Genomic DNA, 12,832 nt, shown 5'->3' on the forward strand with positions numbered 1-12,832 from the left:
GAAGGGGTTGTCAAACAGTGACTCTCGTTTTACATCTAGTTTTTGGAAGAGTCTCCAGTTAGCATTGGGTACTCGATTGGTTTTTAATACAACTTTTCACCCACAGAATGATGGTCAGAAAGAACGTTTGAACCAGACATTGGAGAATATATTGTGCACTTGTGCGTTGGAGTTTTCAAGGAGTTGAGACTCTCACTTGCATTTGATGGAATTAGTATAATAACAGTTATCCGACTACCATTGGCATGTCGCCGTTTAATGTCCTCTATGGGAAGAGCTGCAGGTCTCCTGTGTGTTAGGATGAGGTAGAAGAGAGGAAATTGCTAGGACTTGAGCTAGTGCAAGCCATGAATGGGGCAATACAGAAGATCAAGGCTTGTATGCAAACAACTCAGAGTAGACAAAAAAGCTACGTCGATGTGAGACGTAAGGACCTAGAATTTGAGACTGGTGATAAAGTGTTCTTAAAGGTGGCACCTATGAAGGGTGTTTTGAGGTTTGGAAGGGAAGGGAAGCTGAGCCGTAGGTTCATTGGACCTTTCGAGGTCTTGGAGCGAATTGGTCTTGTAGCTTACCGATTGACACTGCCTCCATCACTTTCTTCAGTTCATAATGTCTTCCATGTTTTGATGCTGAGAAAGTATGTAACAGATCCGTCCCATGTAGTTGACTTTGAGCCATTGTGGTTGAATGACAACTTGAGTTATGAAGAGAGGCCTGTGCAGATTCTCGCCAGAGAGGTGAAGATGTTACGCAATAGGGAGATAGCAGTTTTAAAGATTTCGTGGCAGAATCACCAGTTCGAAGAGGCCACTTGGGAATGAGAGGATGAGATGAGGACAGGAATGAACTTTCGAGGACGAAAGTTCTTTAAGGAGGGAAAAATGTAACACCTCAAGTTTTGTTTTTAATGTAATTTCAACATTTTGTAGTATTAGAGGGCATCTTTTGAATTTTGGAAATTCAAAATGTAATTATTGTGATTTAATTGCTAAGAAAGGGGTGTTTCAATTTGATGGTTTAATTGGAGGAAAATTATGTAAATTGGACTTTTAATGTCCAACAAATTAAATTTTAAATTAATGTCAAGAATTAATTTCATTTTGGAAGGAAGGGTATTTCAATTTAATGGTTTAATTGGAGGGAAGTTATGGAAATTGGACTTTTTATGTCACACAAATTTAATTTGAAATTAATGTCAAGAATTAATTTCGTTTTGGAAGGGGGTTATATCACACAAATTTAGTTTGAAATTAATGTCAAGAATTAATTTCATTTTAGAAGGGGGTTATGTCACACAAATTTAATTTTAAATAATGTCAAGAATCAATTTCATTGTGGAATGGGGTTAGTTAAATTCTTTGTGAATTGAAAATTTTAAAGGAGAAATGGATTAAAAGTTGGAAGCAGAGTCTGATTGAAGGAAGATTTTGGACATTGGAATTTTGAGGGTGGTTGTTGCTCAGGCTTTGTTGGGGAATTGAATTCAAAGATTTATTATTGAAGACTGCCGCTTGGATCGAGGTAAGTAATCTTACTACTAGAATTGCCCATGTATCAGGCAATGTAGATTTACTAAGGATTTGATGATGGTTTTATGTTTATGTATGTCTACTGATATGAGGATTTAAAAGACTAGATGCGCATAGAGATATTTGAATGCTATCATGAGCTGAGTATATTATTATTCGATGAGATTCTATTTGATATGAGGATGATGAGATGTATATGTATATTATGAGATTATGATGCAGTACAAGAATTTTGGGCTTTAATGTCGGTTGAAAAAAGTGAAATCGGATGTATAATGTCGGTTTTGTTTTTTTTAAAAAAGTGGATCTTTAATGTTGGTTTTAAACCGACATTGTAGTGGTACCTTTAATGTCGGTTTTAAACCGACATTGTACGGGTACCTTTAATGTCAGTTTAACCGACATTAAAGACCCGCTTAATTTTTCCCTTTTCACTCTCCCCCTATTTTCTATTTTCCCCCAATTATTTTTTCATTTTCCCCTCTTCACCCTCCCCCTATTTTCTTTTTCCTCTCATTCTCACACTTCCCTCTTCAGACCCTCTTCTTTCTCACTTCTCTCTTCCAAACCCAGTCGTCCGTGGTGTAGATCCTTGTTCGTTGTGGTGTAGATCTGGGTGAAGAGTCTGCCATTCATCCATCGATCGTGGGTGAATAGTTTGTCGTGGTGTAGATCTGGCTCGGATCTGAAGTCGCACCCAGTTGTCCGTGGTGTAGATCCTCTCATTCTCCGTCGTCGACCGCATCCAGTCGCCCAGATCTGAAGTCCAGATCTGAAGTCGCCTGGATCCGTGTGCCGCCGTTCTTCGTTCGATCCGAGGTAAATGTCTCTCAACTGTTTAAACTCATAGCAATTTTTGTTCTTATTTTACGCCTCTCAACTGTTTGTGTAAATGTGTCAATGAAAGCCAGTTACGGTTTCACTTCAATATGTCTCTCTACTCCTAGATTTGGGCATTTTTATGTGTCTATGGCCTTTGAAATTCGATTTGATTAATGGTTTTGTTGTATATGATACATTTGTTAAAGTATTGGCAAGAAGCGTTGTCAAGAGTTGCTCCTACATTGGGTATGCATGAGCAAGAGCAGTGAAAGTAAAATGTTGAGTGCAAGACGCTGGGTAGATGTCACACCCCACTCCAGATTACTCTCTTAACCTGGTTGGAATGCTGACTGCAGCAGTTACCAACCCTTTTGCTGGCACTTACTGCCTATCTAACCTGTTAAATTTTGCTCAAACCTCTAACCTGTTAAATTTTGCTCAAACCCTGAATACATACATATTAACTTAGAACTTAATACATTTACATTACAGGGTTTCATAGCATTGTTTATACATGGATATTACAACTTAGTGAGCCCCATCAAGAATACTAGTCTCTAGACAGACACATGTGTACTAACTAATACAGGTCTTCAAATACGCTTCCTTCAACCTGTTCCTTTGAGTGGCAGAGCAGCAGTAGAAAAGTCTTTTGGGAACTGACCACCTGTAAAGGAAAACATTTGAAAATATGAGCTAGAAGCCCAGCGATACTCACCTTTCCAGCGAGATTCAACCCAATTTCTAGCGAGATTTCCTTCTAGAGCGAGATCCTTATCACAAAATCAGCGAGATTTCCTTCATTAGCGAGATCCTCAACACAAAATTAGCGAGATCATCATTTTCCATATGAGCTGTTTGCTTGTTCTTCCCAAGCAGCTGTCTGCTTATGAACAACTTCTCTGTTACAAATTCAAAAATTCATAACTCAAAACCCAGCCCTCTTTTGAAGAAACTTCCTTCTACAAACATGTTTAGAATTGAGTTAGTTTCTCACCTTAAAATTTCAGTCAAAACTTCCTTATAGTTTGGCCTAGAGCTTCCAATATTCTCCTCGGGCGTTGATTAATCTTGGATTCTGCCTCTTCTACAAATTCCTAACTTTTTGTTCTTATTCTTCTGTAATCTTTCTCCGGTAAGACATTCTAAAAAACTAGATTCTCCTAGCTTTCAAATAGCACTAATTTCACTAAATTTGCTCATGTACATTGCCGAAACCAAGCTTTCGAAGTTTCTTTTCCCTTTTAATCTTCCTGCCGCCTCCCGAATTTAAGGATTAACCGCCACGTGCCAAACCAATAAGTGAGTTTCTTTATTTAACATGTTTTTCCTTTCCTTTCTCAACAACTCCTATAAATAACATGGATTTTCACTTATTAGATATTTAATATATCATTCCTTTGGCTAAACATGCTTGTTTAAGAAACTTAGAATTCGGGGTTTACACTTAGCTACACAAGAACTTATTTCTTCTTGCTTCCATCCTCTATCCCTCCTAAAACATGGCTTCATTTAACTCACTAGAAGACTTCACATTACTTACTCTTACTTAAAATAATTAGGGTTCAGGATTTACAAATTCTTCCCCCCTAAAAGAAATTTCGTCCTCGTAATTTGCTTGAACCTACTTATAACTTAGACTTTGACAACATCATTTGGTCGTAAACTTTACAACCATCTTTTTTTCTTTCTTCTTCCCTCTTTTTACTACGCTTTCGTTGCGCCTTTGCCTTCCAAGCTTCACTTGTTAACAAATCAAACATCACATAGTACTTTTCTTATTTTGCTAGACTATGCCTTAGTCTATTAGTCTAGAGTGGCCGTTTTACTCATTCCTTATCATTCTACTGCTTTACTAATTAACTAGGAAGGAACTCCTCTTATTCTTTTTCTACAATCGTAACTTGCATTCTTAGTTGAAAGAGAATCTTTACTCAATCTCTCAACATCAATTCATGGCTAGAATGGAGTGTTCTTGACACTACCAATCACAACTTTTCCCTTAATTGTACAATTCTAGTTCAAGTACCATCATACCTTAGGTACTACTGCTCAGATACCTTCTCCGTACACTTCAGTACTGAGCTATTCAATTTCTAAGACTGAGCTTCAGTACCTTCTCTGTATACTTCAGTACTGAGCCACTCATACTCAATCTTGCTTATTCTTATCTTTCAACGACTTAGTTGCCCAAAAGCATTCTATACTAATGCATCCCCATGAAAAGCATAGTATAAATATAACATTCATGTGAGATGCGTTGTTTGGTAACTATTTGAGAATAGTTGTCATAAATAGCTTTCAGTAATCGTATAGGCGGGCGCTGGACGATTGTATAGCAGATGCGCGTGCACTAAGTGATAGACTACACGATGGCGCTACGCGATGGGCATGAGCGCTAGACGATAGCCGTGCTATGCTAGACGATGAGTAGACTACACGATAGGCGCATTGCTAAGCAATAGGTGATGACGTTAAGCGATAGGCGAATGCGTTAGATGATAAGGCGTCAGTGCTAAACGATAGAGGTAAACGATGGGCGTGGTAACTAAACGATAGCCTATACGCGAGATCATTTACTAAACGATTGAGCTACACGATGGGCTGCTAGAGCTAAGTGATAGATGCAGGAACTAAACGATTGATTGACTTGAGAACATGTGCATTATGTGAATTAAATACACTAAAAGAATGTTTGACTCGCAGTTTTAATAAGTTTTAGTTGATGACTCACAGTTTTAAAAAGAAGATTCTCTCATTTATTCAACTACTGAGTTTTCTTGTTTTCAGGTGCAACAAAGGAGTAAAGATTTGGTATCGCAACCTCTTTATGCTTTTTCATGGGAAATTCTAGTAAAGAATTTTGCCTTGAATGTACCATTTATACACATTCCCAATAAACACGATTAGTTGAATATGAATTCTGATCACATTTTCACTTTCAATCCTTTGTCTTAAACCTTTTTTGTTTGTGATTCTTTGAACAACAGTGGTCAGAAAAAGATGCCTATAACCAAACACTGCTGAAGTTGGGGGGTTTTTAAAAAAGAATTATGAAGGGATCCATACTTACTTTTATAAACTTTATATATGTAGTAAATAAATAATAATATTTAAACTTAATTTTATATATGTAGTAAATAAATAATATTTAAACTCAATTTTTATAAACTTTTATCAGTAGGAAATAAATGTTTTAAATAACTTTATAATATAATTGATCCAACATGTCTATCTACCATCTTAAAATTTGTCTCATGTCTCTAATTTTTTTCTTTACACAAAATTTCCTCATATTTTCTTATTTTGATATTTTTATTCTCTTAACATTTTTTTTTAAAAATGTTTTTTTCGCTTATACTTGGATGATATCTTAAAATCAGTCATAATTACGTAGAATCTGAAAAATCATTTTAAAAAATGCAACAAGAATGAATCATAGTACAATACAAGCCATCGCAAAATTTCAATACTTTGTAACAAAATGCATGTAATATAGTTCTCAAGCAACAGATAATTAGGTGAAATGATTGGCGGAATTTGTCACCTAATTCCGGATCAAATAAATTAATTATTTCTACCTAATATGTAGTAGTGGTAGTATGAGTCGAACTTAGGGAACCAATAAGTTTCTCAATTAAATAATTTACAATTCTGAGGTAACGGGGGGAGGGGGGTTTGAGATTGATTTGCTTGCATGAAAAGTAAATAGCATACAAGTAAAGAAAGCCATAATCTATGAAAAAGTCATAGCTTGTGTTATTGCAGACTTTCCCTATTAAGTATATTCGATCATTGAATTCTCGTAACTTGATTTAGGTATTTGTTTATACTTAACCAAATTAATTAGAAAATCTAATTAATCATCCTAATTAACTAATTAGTCCAAAGTTAATTGATGAAAAACATGCGAATCCAAATTGTCTTAATTGTACTAAGATTTAGGACAAAGTTAAGTTGAATATTTAATTTTCAAGCACCCAAATAAACATTCAATCAATTTCATCCTAGGTTGATTAGAGCAATGCTTATCGTTATCAACTCACAAGCTAATATTGTTGGGATTTATGTCCTAAATCTAGCGATTCTCATAGTTTGTAAATTATATATTTGATTTATTTATTTAATAAAATAAGGAGTTATTTTATTTGACATTTAGATTGCATTAACTAAATCTAATGAACTAAGATCCAAAGTTATTTTATATAACTTGAACATTATGTGTAGACATACAAGTGGATCACGTTCAGGTAATAACTTAGATGGTCTATATATGGATAAGATTGGGTGCCTTATCCTACTGGTACTACAGATACGACCCACTTTGTAAATGTTACAAATGTTGTCAGTGTTACAAACGATGTGATCCAAATCGTTCATGTAGAGATATGCAAGTGGGGTATCCTATACAAAGAGTTTGTATATGATCGAACAACGAAATGATTAATTTCTCTTTATAAAACCATTAGCTGAAGATATTAACATTTCATTGGAAGACCATAAGTAACTCAACCTTGATCCTGAATGAGTTATGAACTTCGGTCTATGTGGGTACTACAAGAAAAACCACCTTTCTTGACGTTTGCAATTTTAAATACTTGACGTTTTATGAAAAATATCAAGAAGTTGGTTATTTTAAAGAAAAAAACATCAATAATTGATTTTAAAATGCAAGGTTTGTGCATTTTTCCTGAAAAATACAGTACTTGTCATTTTAAAAATGTCAAGTTCAATTAATGGACTCTTAACGTTTTAAAAACATCAAGGATTGTAGAATATACAGGGCAGCGTTGCAACACTACATATTTTGATGGAAAAATGAAAAACGCGCGCGTCTCATGCACGCAGTGTTACAACGCTCTCAATAGCAGTGCAATGCTACGAGTTTTGACGGAAAAATTGCGCGATGCTATTAGACAGATTTAAAAGAAATTCCAGTAGATTTAGCCGATTTTTTGCATAATACACTCGAAATCTTCTTGGTTTTTCACTTCCCTTTGATGCATCTTTGTTATTCCATCAATATTTAAGAGATTTTTCATTGAGGTAAGTAGATTTGAGGCATGAGCTTTCAAAGTTAGGGCTTAATCTTGATTTTCTTGTTTAGATTGGGTTTAATTCTTGATTTTCTTAGTTTGATTAGCCTTAATCTTGAGTTTCTTGTTTAGATTAGGCTTAATCTTGTTTAGATTAGGTTAAATTCTTAATTTTCTTGGTTTTAGGCATGAAGTTTTAAAGTTAGGGCTTGATTTTCTTTGTTTGAGGCATGAATTTTCAAAGTTAGGGCTTGATTTTTTTGGTTTGAGGCTTGAACTTTCAAAGTTAGGGTCTCTCATGTATGTTCTTGAATCTCATAATAAACTCTTTTTGTTTTTGAATGAGATTGAATTTTAGAGAACTTTCCAAAGTTGGGATTGTCACTTTAATTCAATGCTTTGCCAAAGTTAGGGCTTTAATTTTAGAGAACTTGCAAGAAGTTGTCACTTTTCTTTAATTAAATGATTGCCAAAGTTAGATATGTCAATGTGTCTAATTTGTTAGGACTTTATGAACTAAGTAATGCTTGGCCAAACTTGGGTTTAATTTTTAGTTATTGGAATTAATATATGTTTAACACATTAGAGCACGTGCATACCTTGGGTTCAATTTTTTGAGGTTCGATTACACCTAGGATTCAATTTTTTTAGATGTGTTTGTCTTTGTTCTCTGATTTACCTTGAGGTTCTCTAATTTGTCTTACTTTCTTGAGGTTGGAATGTTGTAGAGCTAGAAATGACAAGTTGTATATATTGGGAACTTGTTTGTTTTCTACAACTTGTTTTTTGAAGTTGATTCATTGTTTATCATCTTTTCTTACTAGATTTATAAGCATGGATAAATCATGGATGCACAAGAGTAGATTATCTAAAGATTATGAATTGGGTGTGGAAAACTTCATAAAATTTGGATTTTCTAATACAAATAGCTTCTATATTCGTTGTCCTTGTTTGAAATGTGGGAATTGTGAAAAGCAAGGTAGCAACGGTATTAGAGACCATTTATATGTCAATGGGTTTGATGAAAGTTATAAAATTTGGTTTTGGCATGGGGAAAAATTTCCTAACTCATTATTTTGTGGAGAATATTTTAGGTTTGACACCCATATGTATGAAGAGACTTATGGTTGAAGTTTAAAAGAAATGGTTGAAGTTGCTCACGAGGAATATTCAAGAGACCCGAATGAATTTGAGAAGTTGCTTAATGATGCTGAAAAACCATTATACGAAGAGTGCAAATAATACACTAAGTTGTCTACATTAGTGAAATTCTATAATTTAAAACTTAGATATGGATGAAGTGATACTAGTTTTTCAGAACTACTCAAAACCTTAAATAAAATTTTGGCCACTAGCAATGAGCTCCCAAATTCAATGTATGAAGCAAAGAAAACTTTAGGTGCACTAGGAATGAAATATGAGAAGATTCATGCATGCCTTATTGATTTTTGTTTGTATAGAAAAGTATATGCAGATGCAATTGAATGTTCTGAATATGGTGAATCAAGGTGGAAAAATGGGAAGGATACAAATGAAGGGAAAAAACAAATAGCTTCAAAAGTGATATGATACTTTCCAAAAATTCCATGATTCAAAAGGCAAGTATTGATTGTGCTAAAAACTTGACTTGGCATGTTGATGAAAGAATTGTAGGTAGTAAACACATCCAGTAGACTATCCGGCTTGGAAGTTAGTAGACTCTAAATGACCAGACTTCGGTTCTGAACCTATGAATCTTTGTTTAGTATTGTCAGACGATGGAGTAAATCCAGATGGTGAAATGAGTTCTAAATAAAGTTACTGGCCTGTAGTGATGATTATTTATAATCTTCACAATGATTGTGTATAAAAAGAAAGTACATGAGGCTATCAATGTTGATTTTGGATCCAAAACCACCAGAGGACGACATTGACACATACTTAGCACCACTAATCGAAGATTTAAAACTTGTATGGGAAAGTGGTGTTAAATGTTATGATGCTTATCGAAAAGAATTATTCAACTTACAGCCAGTTTTGTTGTGACAATCAACGATTTTTCTGCTAAGTGGATGTTGTGTGAAAGGGTATAAGGGGTGTACAATTTATGGAGACAATACATCTTCTATAAGATTGAAATATGGGAAAAAAGATGACATACCTTGGACATCGAAGATTTCTAGCACGAAATCATCCGTATCAGCACAAAAAAGTCGTTTAACGGTAAAAAGAAGCTTGGTACAATTCTAGAACCATTGTCTGGGAATGCTATATATTTAAAAATCAAAGATCTTGAATTTCCTAAAGGAAAGAATAACAATAAAAAACAAACCACGAAAGGAAGTCTAAAGATTTGTTGGAACAGGTTGTCTTCTTTTTTTCAGCTGCCATATTGGAAATATCTTCATATCAGGCATTGTTTAGATGTAATGCACATTTAAAAAAATGTTTGCATGAATATCTTAAGTACACTCCTTGATATTCCAGAAAAATTAAGGATGGATTGAATGCCAGACATGATTTCGTTCATTTAAAAATTCGACCAGAGCTTACACCTATTAGCAGTGACAAAAAAATCTTCATTCCTCCCACGTGTTATACTCTTACAAAGGAAGAAAAACATTATATTTTAAAGACATTGTCAGGAATAAAGGTTTTTGAAGGTTACTCTTTGAATGTTAAAAACCTTGTGTCGATGACAGATTTAAAGTTTAATAGTTTAAAATCTCGCAATTGTCATGTGCTCTTACAATAATTATTCCTATTGCGATAAGATCAGTGCTAACCAAAACATGTTCAGTATGCCATAACTCGATTGTGTATATTTTTCAATTCCATATGCAACAAGGTCCTAGATGTGCAGTAATTAGAAAAATTGGAAGAAGATATCGTGCTTATATTATGTTTATTGGAGAAGTATTTTCCTCCTTCATTTTTCACAATTATGGTGCATCTCATAGTACACATAGTTAGGGAAGTCAAACTTTGTGGGCCTATATATCTACGATGGATGTATCCCTTTGAAAGATTCATGAAAGATTAAAAACTCCGTGAGAAATAGATATTGTCCAAAAGGTTGTATTGCTGAAAGTTATATAGTAGAAGAAGTCATTGAATTTTGTTCTGATTTCCTGTCTAGAGTAGATCATATTGGTGTTGGTACTCATAATTCACAAAACTATTTAGACAATTCAAATATTGGTAGACCATTGTTCAAAGCAGTTTCTTTGAAACCTGAACAAGAATTTTTATATCAAGATCATCGGTATGTTTTGGAAAATACAATTGATGTGCAACCATTTTCAGAGTAAGTTCTTTTTCAATGATTTTCATTTTATTTTTTCATTTAGTTTTATGATATAAATCTGACTATACAATGTTTCAATGTTCACTTCAAAGAAAACATATGATGGCTTTGCAATTGCAACATCGAAATAAGTCCAAAAATTAGAAATGGATTCAAGAGGAACAAATCGGACTTTTATATCTTGGCTACGAAAATAGGTAAAATGTTCAACCTATTATTTTACATACACTTTTTAATGCCTGAGTTGGAATGGAAATTCTCATGGTAGTTTGCAATTGAGCTTGAAATGGGAAATACTGAAGTTTCAGATAACTTCAGGTGGATTGCTCATGGTCCTCATCCTTTGGTTATGTATGGCAGTTACGTAATTAATGGATGTTACTATCACACATAAGGATCGAAGTGTACAAAATAGTGGAGTTAATTTAGTTGAAAAAACGATGCAAGTGTCTAGTTGAAAAGATAAAAATCCCATAATTGGAGATATGTCTTTTTATGGAGTGATACAAGAGATATGGGGTCTAAATTATCATATGTTTAAAGTTGTTGTGTTTAAATGTGATTGGGTTGACAACAATAGGTATCAAAATCGATGAGCTCGATTTTGTCTTATTTGATTTAAATAGAATAGGTCACAAGTCTGATTCTTTTATACTAGCAATCCAATCAAGACAAGTATTTTATGTTGAGGATCCAAGTGATGTTAATGACGATGAACTTGAAGATACAATATTACACTGTCAAGGAATACCCAATGATATGTCGAATGTTGATGTACATAATGACTTGGATGAGAACATGTCAACATATGTATGATTGAATTGTGAAGGCACATGGATACCTATATAACATTTTATGGGTAGGTTCTATATTGTGTAATATGATAATTATTTTTTTAATTTATAATTTTTATGAATCACATTTGATTTTTTGATTGCTTAATATGTAAACAATACTAATTGTTTCTTAAATTTGATTGCCAGTTTTTTATTTATACACCACATGGAGCATAGTACAGTGGGTGACGAAGATTTAGAGCTTGATGATAAAGAAATGGTAATTGTTAGGTCAAATGAAACCACCAATCAAAAGAAGAGAGAACGGGGAGCTACTATTATGTTTGATGTAACACGTATTAGAAGTGCGGGAGAAAAGAAGTTTGTGGAATACAATGAAGATGGCGTACCCATTGGTGAAAATGGAGCTAAGTTAAAGTCTTTCATTGGGTTCTCTACGCATTATTATGTACCTATTATATATACATCTTGGAAACGTGTGCCTATTGAGTTGAAAGATAAAGATATATAATACAGTTGAGGTATATTCAACTTTTTATCTTGATAATATTGTAGATATATGTAATGTTTTCACTAACTTTTCAACATTTAGGCCGCCTTTGTAATTGATACAAGATCTAGGAAGAATATTATGAAAACTACAGGCACAACTTTTCATCCGTTTAAGAATTGGTTAACAATAAAATATATTAAATCATTTAAAGATGAACCTCAACTTCTAATAAATCCACCAGAAAAATCTTCATTTATTGATCGAAGTCATTGGGAAGAGTTTGTAAGATCGAGATTGTGTGTAAAGTTTTAGGTATCTTATTAATTTAATTTTATAAATTTTTGTTATGTCATTCCTACTAATCATCATTATGTTTTTATAAGAAAAAAGACACTTCCAACAAGAACGTCGATCTAAGAATAAGTACAATCATCGAATTTCAAGGAAAGATTATGCTAAACCTTGTTGAGGAGATGGTAAGAATTTAGTATATGCTCTCACGATTCCTAAATTTATCAGAATATCTAATTTTTTTCTTCATTTGAATGTAGAATAAAGTATCTTCAAATAAAAGTGATTTCGATTGAGCTAACTTGTGGAAAAAGGCTCAAGTTAATAAGAAAGGAGAATACGACAATGAAGATGTTCAAGAAGTCGTCAATTGAATAGTAAGACAAGTATTAAATTAACATGAAGTATATGACATATAACTTAATTATATTAAATTTCATTTCTTTTTAGGATGAGATCTCAAAGAATAATATAGATCCATTGTGCTACAAACATCACTCTCTCAATGATGTCTTAACACAAGCTTTGGGTACTCAAGAAAGGCACAGACGTGAGCGTGGGGTTGGTGGTTTTGT

General features: G+C 33.7%; 1 pseudogene; it reads left to right on the top strand.

Annotated features, from left to right (window-relative positions):
• Positions 1 to 347: 347 nt before the first annotated feature.
• LOC150032472 (uncharacterized) lies at positions 348 to 11,492 on the top strand (annotated as a pseudogene).
• Positions 11,493 to 12,832: the final 1,340 nt, after the last annotated feature.

The sequence above is a fragment of the Benincasa hispida genome, chromosome 11, assembly GCF_027475165.1.
Source record: "Benincasa hispida cultivar pf3 chromosome 11, pf3_genome.v1.1, whole genome shotgun sequence".
In the NCBI taxonomy this organism is placed as follows: domain Eukaryota; kingdom Viridiplantae; phylum Streptophyta; class Magnoliopsida; order Cucurbitales; family Cucurbitaceae; genus Benincasa; species Benincasa hispida.